This window comes from Panthera uncia (genome assembly GCF_023721935.1).
Source record: "Panthera uncia isolate 11264 chromosome C1 unlocalized genomic scaffold, Puncia_PCG_1.0 HiC_scaffold_3, whole genome shotgun sequence".
NCBI classification, from domain to species: Eukaryota; Metazoa; Chordata; class Mammalia; order Carnivora; family Felidae; genus Panthera; species Panthera uncia.
The window spans coordinates 59,939,143-59,953,420 of NW_026057584.1; the positions used below are offsets into that span (position 1 = coordinate 59,939,143).

Here is a 14,278-nt window from a genome sequence, read left to right on the forward strand (position 1 = left end):
GACAAACAAACGAATACGGCCAGGCTTGGTATTTGCTGCGATTTTCTCTTTCACTCAGTTAGAAACTGAAAACCAATTACTTTGGTTTTTCAAAGGGCAGGTGTTGAGGAGCCTGGGCATTCCACACGTGGAGCTGGGAGCACAGCTGTGGGTCCAACCGGAGCAGCCCTTCCGAAACTGGAAAACACACACTAAGCTATGCAAGGGGGTTTTTAACTTCTACCGTAAATTTGTTAAACTTTTAATTCCGTTGCCACTAATCTACATTAGAATATTCTATCAGATGACAGGGTGTAGCACAAGTCTCTACTTAGTTATTTTAAGTTTAGCGGGTCAATATTTTCTGGCCTCATAACATGGACAAGCTGATTTCTGGTGGCTCCAAAACAAGTTTAAGAAGTACCAGGGGCGTCTGGGTGGCTCAGTCAGTTGGGCAGCCAACTTCGGCTCAGGTCACAATCTCATGGTTTGGGGGTTCAAGCCCCGTGTCGGGCTCTGTGCTGACAGCTCAGAGCCTGGAGCCTGCTTCGGATTCTGTGTCTCCTCCTCTCTCTCTGCCCCTCCCCTTGCTCGCACTCTGTCTCTGTCTCTCAAAAATAAATAAACATTGAAAAAAAATTTTTTTAAAAGAAGTACCAAAGTATTCACAACCATGTGACTATATTTAACACTGCCGAAATGTACACCTAAAAATCGTTAAGATGGTAAACAAAAGAACAGTACCAAGATGAAAGAATCATTCTTTTTTTTAAAAAAAAATTTTTAACGTTTATTTATTTTTGAGACAGAGAGAGATAGAGCATGAAAGGGGAGGGTCAGAGAGAAGGAGACACAGAATCTGAAACAGGCTCCAGGCTCTGAGCTGTCAGCACAGAGCCTGACGCAGGGCTCGAACTCACAGACCGCGAGATCGTGACCTGAGCCAAAGTCGGCAGCCTAACCGACTGAGCCACCCAGGCGCCCCAAAGAATCATTCTTAAAAAAATGGTCATCCCACTTCCTGTTCTCTAGAAGTCCTTAATGTATTTGGGAAATTAAATCAACTCCAAGAGCTCAACCAGTACCACCGGGTACCCATTTCCATGAAATCTGAGCCAAAAATGGACAAGCTATCAGCCTTGCTCTTAAGAAGCTCTCAAACCAGTAGGGATAATATCCATCAGGCAGACATTTATACAGAGAGTGCCTTCCATAGCAGGGGATCTGGCCAGACCAAGTAGGCAGACAGGTGTTGTCTTATGTGCAGACAACCATTCACCAGCGGAGGCTAACTTATGCTGACCTGGAGAATTCTAAGACTCGGCTGAAAGAAGTGCCATGCTCACTTGGAGTGCCCACAATTAGCAGGGTAAAAGGGCAACAGTGGCTATATACTTGCTATCCTTATTCCAGAGAGACACTTAAAAACATAGGACACTGCTCTATTAAGGGCAAGATTATGTGGCCCATGATCAATTCCAAGAACAGCCTGCTTCACCAAAAGGTAGAAGTGTAGGGCACAGCATTAGAGGGACTAGGCATCAGGCAGCTGTGTGCCAAGGCCCTCACTGCCATTATCTAGCTGTCACTATTCTAGGTCTCAGCTGTCTCTCTATAGAGAGGAGGCTGGTGGGTGCTTCTCAACCACTTCCACGAAAGCAGTGAATGACCAGGGAGAAGGTGAACATGCACGGGGGCATAGCCCAAAATGCCTAAAAGCTTAAACTGTCTTTAAAGCCTCATGTTTTAGATTAAAAACTTACATATATTTCATTCTGCACTAGAAAGAGATAACCTTTTTTTTTTTTTTTTTTTTAATAACTCACCACCATGCTGCCTCAGGGAGATGTTCTGTAATTAATTTGTGGCACACCCCAGGGCAATAGAGGATAAGGTCCTGATGAGTCACCCTCTTGCATAATTTCAGAGACAGTCTATTATATCCTTTTAGATTCAGATTTACGTCAAGCTACCCAGTTAGCCTATACCACTTGTCTTGTGAGAAGAGGCTGAAAATTGGCAGTATTTTAGACCCCAAAGGGTTATTTAGTCTAGTTTTCTACCTTCTTGACAATTCAACGAGGCCCTAAGTCACTCTGACTGGATACACACCGTGGTACACTAGATACGTTAACCAGGATTACAAAGACAATCAACCAGGCCCCAGGAGCAGGAAGCAAGGCGACAGCACTCCTGCTGTGTTCCTGGCTCACTGCCACCCTGCACAGCACATCCCTGCCTGCCGATGCCCTGATGCCTACGGCGGGAGGATGATGGACACATGGGCACTACGCCATCCTAGACCGTTCCAGATCCTGGAGCTGCATATACTCCCGTATGGGTGATGTTCACTCAACACCTAATATGAGCCTTGTAAGAATTGAACAAAATAAAAAGCTGCAGTTTTCTGCAGCTCAAATATAGCACAAGGAACTAGAGATGGCTAAAGGATTTTGATGTGTTGCCATTTTCTCTTCCTTCTTCCAAGTCCCATGTTTCCCTTTCTTCTCCTCAAGGCGAGACTATAGTTCCTGTCTGCCTACGGACAGCTCCCAACTCCGGTGACAGCCCTGCCCGTGGGGCAACTTCACCTTTGACCTAACCCCCCAGAGGAGCATCTGCTGCCTGCCAGACTGTCGAGACAAGATCGCTACAGCAGCGTTTACTGCTAAGGGGCCCACAACAGTAAAAGATGATGTTGACTGGATGTGCCAGGCACTATGCCAAGAGCTTTATCCTCACTGCATTCCCTCTTCACAACCCTATGGGGTAGGTACCGTTAGTACCTCCACCTTCCTGAGGAGGACAAGCAACCCGCCCAAGGTCAAATCCACAGAATGTGAAGAAGCGGGGATTCCAATCCCACATTCCTCTATCTCTAGAATGGAGTTCTTACCCCTGCAAGGCAAACTTCTACGCAGGTATTGAGTAACGTTGGGCTAATGAGCTACTGTTATTGATGAGAAATGAGAAGCGACCAGAAAAAAACCTCTCGCAGCCTCCCACCAGGACAAGAACCCACCGGCCTGCATCTGTACGCCCTTACTCTGTGGTGTGATGAGCCACCTGTGCTGTGGTCCCAGCTAGCACACTGACAACCCTCCCGTCTCCTACGCTCACTTTGCCTTTTCTACTCAATCATCCTCATCAATGGCCCAGCTCACTATCAATTGCTCCCACCGTAAAAATAATAAAATTCCTTCTTGACCCCATTTTCTCCTCCATTCTTGCTCTGTTCCCCTCTTCAACAAAATTTTGACTTCCTACTTTTTGTCTCCAACTCCTCTTCTATTCTCACTAACCCACTCCAGCCAGGCATGGCTCCCAGACCTCCACAAGTGCTCTGATCAGGTTGCAGATGGCCTCCACATTGCTATCCCAGTAATCAGCTCGCAGTGTCATTGACACAACTGATGGATCATTCCCTCTCCAACATGCCTTCATCACGTGACTTCCAGGAGCGCACATCTACTCCTGCTTACTAGCCATGCCCCCCTTCTCCCTAACCCCTGCACAGGAGTACCCTAAAGCTCTGCCCTTAGACTCTATTCCCACTCCCTTGACCTCATTCATCATTCAGTCCACCAGGAGGCCCAGGACTGTACTGTTCGTATCTCCCACCCAAACCTCCCCAACTTCAACAGCCAACGCAACACCTCCACTGGGGTGTCTCAACCTCTCAAACCTAACGTGTCTAAAATCAAACTCCTGCTCTTCCCCCAAAATCCCTTCCTCTTATGCTCTGTCCTAAACCATCATAGGACAACTTTATCCTTCCAGGTGCTCAGCCCAAAAACCCTGAAGATACTGTTTTCTTCTCTCTCTTGCTTCATCCTATTGACTCCATTTTGAAAATAGATCCAGAATCCAATCATTTGCAACCACGTTGGTCCAAACTACCATCATCTCTTATCTATTATTACAGGAGCCTCTTAATTAGTATCACATCTATCCTTGCCCTCATAGAGTCTATGCTCAATCCAGCAGCTAGAGAAAACCATTTAAAATCTAAGTCAGAACATGTCATATTCTTCTCAGAACCCTCCAATGGCTTCCCACCTCAGTCAAGAGTAAAGCCAAAGTCTTTCAATGATCTATGAGGTTCTGCACAATTTGCCTTCAAGGAAAATACAGGCTTCCTTGCTGTTCTTAATTTGCTAGGCATGCTTCTGCCCCAGTACCTTTGCACTTGGTGTTCTTGCTGCCCAAAACACTCTTTCCCCCCAATACTGTCATGGCTTGCAGTTTTGCCTTCTCAGTGAAGTCCTCCCCGGCTGACCTACTGCCAAACAACCCCCCAGTTCCTTTCTCCACTTTCTTTTCCTCTGTATTGCTTACTACCTTCTAACATAATACCCCTATTTGTCTGTCTCCCCCAACAGAACTAAGCAGGGATTTTATCTATTTAATTTGCTGCCATAGCTCCTGCACTAGAACAGTGCCTAATACATAGTAAACGCTCACTGAGTATCTGTTGAACTTACAACTTCTATAGCAAAACCCCAGAAAAGTTGATTATGGTTTCTCCTAGACGTCCAGAGCACGTTCCCCTCTAAGTTTTTACTTGTTCGTCATGGTAAAGTGAGAAAAAAAAAATCCCTTTAAGTTGAAACATAAACTATACATTTATACATAAATGTGCACACATAGAAATAAATGAGCTTACAAAAGATCAATTTCTTACCCTACAACAGTGAAAAACCTTCTCAGACGGCTTCTGGATCATGGTGCTGCCGAACTTGGGGGATTCTCATCTTGCAGCCCTCACCTCCGGGGATCATCCTGAGTGAGGAGGCGTCTCCACGTCTCCACCCTCAGCTAATAATCTCTGTAGCAGCCCTGAGCCCTTTCTAAATATAAGGCTTAGAAGACACATTTCTTTCTGAACTGGCTGATAGGATATGGTATCTGAATTGGCTTTACCATGTCCTAAGCATTAACACTCTTTTCCAGCTGGCCCCCAAAGCCCTCCCTTGGGCTTTGGATCATCTAAATCAGTACCCGCCTTCTCCAGGTCCTCTGTCCTTGAGCCTCTAAAAGGCCCAACAGTGTCCAGGCCTACCTCTTGCATTTGTGGGTTCACGTGAGACCTCTTCATTACCCAGCTCTTTAAGTCACCTCTCAACTTTTTCTGAATATTGTCCTAAGTGCTGGCACCTAGGCCAGGTCCCACGAGCAGCCAGAAGGCCTCAAGGGCAAGTGCCATTTTCCTAGAATTATGTCTTTACGTATCCACCTGATCACATCTGAGTCTCTTTAAGCTTCTCCTTGTTTGAAAACTCTTAGGTTTATTTGTGTCACAGCAAAGCTGGATTCCTTAAGCCCCAGTCAATTGGTTTTCAACACTTCTCTTCACCCCACATATTTTAAATACCTTTTCCTACTGATCTCCAATCTCACCAGAGCCTTGCAGAATTCTGAACATGTCCATTTCACTTCAAAACACCCTCATTCTCGGGGCGCCTGGGTGGCTCAGTCGGTTAAGCGTCCGACTGCGGCTCAGGTCATGATCTCACAGCTCGTGAGTTCGAGCCCCGCGTCGGGCTCTGTGCTGACAGCTCGGAGCCTGGAGCCTGCTTCGGATTCTGTGTCTCCCTCTCTCTCTGCCCCTAACCCACTCGCATTCTGTCTCTGTCTCTCTCGAAAATACATAAACACTAAAAAGAAAAACAAAAAGTTAAAAAAAAAAAAAACAACCCTTGTTCTCATGAGAGGGTCCTACACTGCCAGTTGGAGGGGGCTCAGACCATCATCCGACAGATGGATCAGTGGGAAAGGGACCCAGGAAGGGCTGCTTACTCTCCTCAGCAAATAGAAAGAAAAACAGGACTTCAAAATCCCACTGCTATCAATCAAGTGGTCCATTCACACCAGGAATAACCATCCTACACCCCTGGCTGTGATTCACCTTGATGAGGATCCTCTTGCTAACTTTAGATCATGCTGCTTTATCAATGGCAGTATATCCTAAAGAGAAGGGCTCTAATTCTGCGAAGACAAGAGGCTATTTGGCTCAAGAGACTTCTAGTTCAGTGACATCCTACCCTTATGGGCCTGAAATGTTTACCATCATTTGTACACTTCCCCCCACACCCACACTTAAAATAACCTCAGTACAAATCGATGTCCTTTACAAAATGAAGAAACTACAGTGACATTGATATCACCAAACAAAGCAAACAGAGACCTCGGGTAAACAGGCATTACTCTGTGCTCCGTTTATTCTTCATATCATTAACCAGCGTGCCCCTTTCACATTATTCCAAAGTTTATTTTTATTTCTATGCTTCCAGGCTTAGAAAGCATATTTTGCTAAAAGGTTTTCCTATACTATATCTGAAGTGGTTCTTCAAAAAAAAGTAATCTTCGGATTGTACGACACACAAAATATATGTTGCTGGTTAGCAAATAAACATGTGAGCGGACATCTGTGGCTTCATGGTACTTGCTTTCGCCTTCCACGCTTGCTTCAGTAACGCTCGCCCCACCCCCCCAATTCAGAACAGCCTTCTGTGCAATTTCATTGGTTTCAGAGTCTTAAATGTTTTCTAAAGTCTTTCTCCCAATTTGGGATTAGGCAAAGTGACAACAGTAACTGACCCTAGCATCCCGCATGTGTGTGGGAGAGAGAGAGAGAAAGACACAGACACACAGCGAGAGAGCAAACTGGGGTCTGACTGGGCTACCCTGTGGCCTGTGAAAGAAGTCATTCTACACACACACCAACTATGGAGTAAACTGACTTGGGATTGTCTTGCTTTCTTTACCTGTAACCAGAAAAGCCAGACAGCAGCAGATTAGATGGTGATCATTCCACCCTGTTATTAGGCTAATAGGCACAGACACTTGTGAAGAGCCAATCTACCTGTCCTAGTTCAGGGCTAATTAACAATTAGTCTCTTAATTTAGTTCCAAGGGATCACTCATTTCCAATTCCAAGTGCCAGCTTAGGAAACAGAAATCTGCTAGAACATTACTTCCACACTTTGTCCGTGCACCTTCAACGTTCAGCAGCTTCACTGTGAACAATCAGACCCAGCTTTGCACAAACAGATCCAGCTTTCCTACCATACATTAATGCCAAAGGACCAGGAAAAGAAATCATCATCAACCCTGCCCTGGGGGAAGTGCAAATTACCCAGTCTCCCAAGGATAAGGGTGAGGGGGTACTTCCAAAGTCAGAGGTCTAAGGAGATCTGGAAACCGAGCAGTTGGTGTTCCTTATTAACTGCATCCTGCAACATCACAATCCACGCTCCAAGGGTATCCTGTGCACAAAGTCACTGCCCGCCCAGCACCTCACTGTCCCTGCACCAGTCTGCCTCCTGATCGCCTCCACATAGTGAAACCACACTGGTATTCATCTACTGCTTGGCAGCTACCAAAAGACTACGAGGCACAGTTCCTCGGAGATGTACTTTCCAAACACGGTAACTACAGAATGGAATTAAAGGGAGGATGTACACTCAACCATGATCAAACTCAAACCCAAAAGGAGAAACCACATGCTGCACAGGCCAAGAAGGATGCAAGATGTAGATTGAGAACCAACCTGCCCAACAACGTGCCATGGTCACTTCACCTCCTTACAGCCTTTGTTTCCACATTTATTTAACAAACACCAAGTGCTTATTCTGGGCCAGGACTAGTCTAAGGTACAATTATCCTCCTTTACAATTGTGTAAGGAGAGCATAGACAGATTAGCTATTGTGATTTAAAGTAAGAAATACATATGTTTGGGGGTGCCTGGGTGGCTGAGTTGGTTGAGCGTCTGACTTCAGCTCAAGTCATGATCTTGCAGTTCGTGAGTTCGAGCCCTGCATGGGGCTTGCTGCTGTCAGCATGGAGCTGGCTTCAGATCCTCTGTCCCCCTCTCTCTCTGCCCCTCCCCTGCCTGGGCACTCACGCTCTCTCTCAAAAATAAACATTTAAGGGGCCCCTGGGTGGCTCAATCGGTTGGGCGGCCGACTTCGGCGCAGGTCATGATCTCGTGGTCCGTGAGTTCAAGTCCCGCATCAGGCTCTGTGCTGACAGCTCAGGGCCTGGAGCCTGTTTCGGATTCTGTGTCTCCCTCTCTCTGACCCTCCCCCATTCATGCTCTGTCTCTGTCTCAGAAATAAAACATTAAAAAAAAAAAAAAACATTTAAAAAAAAATACATATATTTGGTCTTTGTCCATGGTTCCTTTTGGACCACACTTTAAGGATGGGGGCTGACTGCCATGAGAACCAACTGCTTGATTAGAGGGTTGGAACTTCCTAGTCCTACCCTCCTGACCTCCAGTGAAGGAAAGGGGCTGGAGGCTGAGGTCAATCACCAATAGCCAATGACTTAATCATTCATGCCTATGTAATGAAGCCTCCTTAAAAATGCAAAAGGATGGGGGCGCCTGGGTGGCGCAGTCGGTTAAGCGTCCGACTTCAGCCAGGTCACGATCTCGCGGTCCGTGAGTTCGAGCCCCGCGTCGGGCTCTGGGCCGATGGCTCGGAGCCTGGAGTCTGTTTCCGATTCTGTGTCTCCCTCTCTCTCTGCCCCTCCCCTGTTCATGCTCTGTCTCTCTCTGTCCCAAAAATAAATAAAAAACGTTGAAAAAAAAATTAAAAAAAAAAATGCAAAAGGATGGAGTTTGGAGAACCTCTGCTTAGTGAACATGTAAAAATTTAAGGGAGGGTGGCACACCTGGAGAGGGCATGGAAGCTCGTCCCTGTCCTACGCACCCCTTCCATCTGGCTGTTCTTGAGCTGTACTTTTTTTATAATACACCGGTAATCTAGCAAGCAAAATGTTTCTGAGTTCTGTGAGGCATTCCAGCAAATTAATTGAACCCAAGGAGAGCGGTCATAGCAACCTCCAATCTACAGCTCATCCATCACAAGCACAAGTGACAACCTGGACTTGGGACTGGCATCTGAAGTGGGAGAAGGCAGTCTTATAGGACTGAGTCCTTAATCTGTGGGATTTGATGCTATCTCCAGGTAGATGGTGTCACAACTGGATACTGTAGGATTACCCAACTGGTGGTGTGTGGGAAAAAAGCCCATACATTGGAACCGGGTGCAGAATTATAGCTGTCCTGCACAATGTCATAGCTAGTAAATGGCAGAGCAGAATTTTTTTTTTTTTAATGTTTATTTATTTTTGAGAGAGACAGAGACAGAATGTGAGTGGGTTAGGGGCAGAGAGAGAGGGAGACACAGAAGCAGAAGCAGGCTCCAGGCTCTGGGCCGTCAGCACAGAGCCCGACGCGGGGCTCGAACCCACGAGCTGCGAGATCATGACCTGAGCCGAAGTCGGACGCTCAACCGACTGAGCCACCCAGGCACCCCTGGCAGAGCAGAATTTCATCCCAGCTGACTCTAGGCTCCAGCTGGGAACTAGACTATAGCTCTAGGATTTGTTCTTACCCACTACATTATGCTATCTTCTGTGTAAAAAAAGGAAAGCTCATCTGGCTCAAACCTAGAAAACTTTAAGACCAGATTCTTGGATCACATCCACATACAGTAGACCTGGGATGAGCCTAGAAGTATATGTTTATATAAGTTACCCTGATGGCCAACAGGTTTAAGAATCCCTAATATTCTGGGGCACCTGGGTAGCTCAGTTAAGTGACCGACTCGATTTCGGCTCAGGTCATGATCGCATGATCTTGAGATTGAGCCCTTCATCAGGCTCCATGCTGAGCGTAGAGCCTGCTTAGGATTGATTCTCTTTCCTGCATGCATGCGTGGACGCTCTCTCTCTGCCCTTCCCCTGCTTGTGCACACACACATGCACACTCTTTCTCCCAAATAAACTTTAAAAAAAAATCCCTAAGGTTCCTTGCAAATATAAAGTTATTTGATTTTCAAGTTGTACACAAACACAGAAGGGTAAGAAAGAACGGGGGCTGGCCTTGCCCCTGGTGCCCATTACTGCAGCTGAGTCTTGACCACCCTCCCAAGAAGCCGTCCGAATTCTGTTTCTGACACAAGGTCCCAACCAAATCACAACTGGGATCTAGACTATAGCTCCCACTGGAGGAAGTCAACAGCTTCCCCACCACGGCCCCTAGAGTTACACACAGCCAAGATTCCCTTACTAGCCATGAATAACTAAAGCTTTAGCCATCAATTCACTAGTACCCTCACATGCTTACTCCCATTTGACACATGCACATCCTTGCCAAGTGCTTTCAGGATCTTGTTCTACAGCCATCATCTCTATCTAGTCTCATTATAACAACCAACAAATCCTAAGAACCCACTGCAGTGTGGGTCAGCCACCTTTAAGGCAAAAATCAAATGTAATTTAAAATCACTCCTGAAAATCCCTTAGCTGGGATAGGATAAGGGATACCCACAGTTTAAGTATCTGTGCCTGGACTCTCTTCTAATTGACCCTTATCCAGCTGGCCTTGGATCAGCTTCCGGGTTCTTCTTTCTTTGCCTCTTATTCCCTCCCCTTCTGAAAAAAGCCCAGTGAGGGGTGACTGGAGCCAGCCAGGGATCAGAGTTGCATCCAAGATGTGTGCCTTAGCGCTTGCTTTCTTGAGTGCATTCACAGTGCCATGTGGCCCAGGGCCAGCATCCAGGGACTGTGCTCAGTCACCTTGAGTCCTGAGATTAGAGAAAGCTCCAAAATGGGCAGGGAGACTTAGAGATCTTAGGACTCCGCAAGAAAGATAAATAGACCAGTTTAATTTTAACACAGGTTGGTGTGAGACCAACCAGGTAATGACTTAGGGTTTGAAAAACAGATCAGAGTACCCATGGTATGAATAATTTGTTAAGAGTCAGGTTAAATGTTCTTGTAAGACTCTCCACATTTGTAAAGAAGCAGTTACTGTGTGTTCTTAGTTGTATTGTACTGTTTTAGCATAACAATAACATTAAGATTTAGTTTAAGCTTTGGTAACCAAATGGAGCTATGGCACATGGTTACCCCGGGACCTGGGCTCCACATACTACTGTGGACAGAATTGGCCGGTGAATTATTTGGCACTTTCAAGAGGGATAATGGAGACATAATAGAAAATACTATTGTATGTTTAGCTGACCAGGTCAGTTTTATGTGGAACACTGACTGGTTCTCAGGCAGCCCATCGTAAGAAAGAACATAATCCTATCTCAGGAGCCAGTTTAAATTTCTCCACGAAAGCCTTTTGAGTCCAACCTACACTATAGCAATTTCTTCTTCCTTTGAATATCTGTAGCACTTAGTATCATGTGTCTGACAGTTCTGATGGTTTTGTGTTTAACTGTTATCTACCATTTTCAAAGGATGAACCAGTCTCCCCAGCTGGATTGTAGGTAATGTGAGGGCAGGGGTTTTATGTTCATTTCTTTGCCTGATAGCACCTAACATATGCCTTGAAAATACCATGTAGTCCTATCATACAGTCAATGTAACTTGTGAAATCCACTCTTTCAGCTCAGAGTAGAGAGAGAAAGAAATCCCTTTATTTAACCCCTTGCCATTCCCTGCTCAAAGTAGCCCTTGGACTCTGCTACCCCCAAGGAAAGGGAAGCATAATAGGCATAATAGGCATCCAAGACCTTCATTCTTGGTTTTTGAATTTTCAAGGATTCCTGTCCCAGCTTAAGTATCCTGTCCCTTATCCAGGATAAGGGATAAGGGATAAGGGATAAGCCCCGATTCACATGGGAAGCAGTTTAATAAATCAACATAACACAGTGCATTTCCAAAACTCAGATGCCGGCCAATTCCTCCAGGTCTGAAGGACATTTCTGACTTTTCCTTTAGGAGATGGCATGAGCACAAGTCAGAAACACCAAGTTCAAATCCAGATTCTATTCAGATTCTGAACCAGTTGTGAGACTTCAGACATTTCTTAACTTTCAGCTTCAGTTTCTTCATCTATAAAGGGAGTCAGTTGGACTAGATGACCTCTAGTTAATGATTTTTAAAGCAGGAGCATCACTAGTCTGAGAAAAATCAAAAGCAAACATCACAGAGTCAAAAGGGACAAGGGGCCTGGAGAGCCTCTGGAAGATGACGAGGATCAAAAAGTTCCCCAAAAGAAGATAACAGACGAGGAAAAACCCAGAACTGCTCTACAAGAATTGCACTTACAGATTTCTTCCTTCTAGTTTCTGCTTTATAGTCAAACATAGATCCGTCTCTTCCAAGAAGAGCTAAGGGTGATGATTCATAGAACGGACATACCCACAGGTGTCATCCTGCACCGTCTACCTGGCAGGGGTGGTAACTCAACCTTAAATATCTAAGAGAAACGAAAGATCCCAAGGAGTACAGACCCTGACCTCGGTAACTCAGACGACTATCTCATCATCGTTTGGAGTCTCAAACTTCCTTAATGCACAGCCTAAAACTGTGACTGAAGTTTTATAGTCTCTAGGTCAGTTTTATAGTCCCCAAAGTCCTGGGAACACCCAACACGTTCCAAGGCTTTCCAATGTATTGGAACATTTCCAATGTTCCAATCTGTTCCAATGTATAACAGATACATTATTCTGTTATAAAATCTAAACTTGAGTTCAAATTGGTGTTAAATATTTAAATAGGACTGTAGAAAATTTAAGTCACAAAAATCTATGAGTTTCGGTAACAGTGCATTCATCTGATATTCCCACACATCTTTACTTCTCCTGCCTCAATGAAGTCCCTTGGTCAGCAAATCCACTTTTTGTTATCAGTCTAATTATGACCAATTAAAGTTAAACTGCTTTGAACACAGGTTTCATAAATGTAACTTAAGAGTTTACGATATCCATCACGCCATGTACAATAAACTTTGGCTTTGCTCTTTGGCAGTCACAATCAGAATGGTTAACACCAGTCCAATAGCTGGCACATAGGAGGAACTGAATTAGTGCTTCTAAATTTATCAGCACTAACAGCCACTTAGTCAGCAAGTACCCATCCATGCCAGGCAGGAATTGAGCACTGTACGTGCTATCTCTTAATCCTTACAATAACCTTATTAAGCAGTAATAGCTCCATTTTACAGATAAAGAAACTAAGGTTCAAAATAAATTAACAGCTGCTACATGGCCCAGAAGGAATATGAGCTCAGGCCTCTCTCACCGGTTCCCTGAAATACTCCTACTGAGCTTTTCTATAGAGTGCAGAGTTTAGGACACTGGACCAGAAGTTGTGGGGTCTCAATCTCACTGGCTGTTATTTACACCCACAACTGTTACAGTCAAAGGTGACAACTGATGTGATTATGGCCTGTGTGTGTGGTTTTCCCGGGAGGACCAAAGCTGCTCCTGAAGCTGGAATACTTTACCAAAAGAAGGGGAGGGGACTCTAACAGCAGTAACAAGTTTTAGCAGGCATGCTGCGTAGTGACAGAGATTCCTGGCTAAAGTCACATTTTGCAAGTCTCCATCCCAGATATTTCCTTGCCCCAATACTTCCCCTTCACAATGTTTGCTGGAACAAGTATTCCAAGGAAGCCATCACCTTCAGTAGGCGTCAGGTCGAGAGAATACCAAGCAGAATGTATTCCCTCCGCTGGCCCACAATCATTGCTGCACTAACCAGTTCAAACTCTCCATATGGGTGGAAGCACATTTACACACTAAGTATTCAGAAACACTAAACGCCATCCATTAACTGAGGTAACAGAAACCACCTTTCATTTCAGATTTACAGCTTGACAATTATTTCTACTAAAAGAAGGCAGAGTATAAGCAGCTGGCCAGCCCTCAGACCACCAGCCCTGGGCCTCCCCACCCCCTACTAGTTTCTTTGCTTCACTAGCAGGTGTTATCAGAAAATCCTGACTTTAAGATTCACCAATTCTGAAGTTCTTAACTCAGAAATCAAAAGGTTTCCTCCAGCTCTAGAATCCCATTCGTCTCTCATAAACACAGTCTTCTCTTTACTGGGGCTGCACTTTGCTTTCTCCGGTCTGTTGGTCCTGGAAGGGCCTCGGTTCCACTAAAAGCCTTGAGGGAGGAGGGACCTTCTGTGAGTTTATTTTTCGGTAGTACAGATCAAGAATGAAGGCCCACAGCGATTAGGGCGGACTAAGCTCCCAAACCCTCTCCAGCCTAAATAGTTTGATCATGTGGGAACCAACACCGTCTAAGAAAGAAAAGGAGAAGCTAAGCAGTGCCAGTCTCCACTTTCTCCCGGGAGGAACACCGCTATGCTATGGTGGGGGAGGGGGGTCATTTCCAAACCTTGTTTGCAAAGCCCCAGTCCAGATCGGACATTTTGCTTTAACTCTTCAGCTTGGGCCTGCCCAGTGCAGGGGCCCAAAGTGTCTTGAGGTACCCCCCCCCCAGCGGGCGCTTGGGGGCCTGGGCGGGGTACCGGGAACAC

At 45.5% G+C, this 14,278-nt stretch overlaps 1 protein-coding gene across 4 annotated transcripts in view; it reads right to left on the minus strand.

Annotated features, from left to right (window-relative positions):
• Positions 1 to 14,278, minus strand: part of ITGA6 (integrin subunit alpha 6) — a 77,028-nt gene that overhangs the window by 61,624 nt on the left and 1,126 nt on the right. The gene's annotated exons all lie outside the window — the stretch shown is intronic.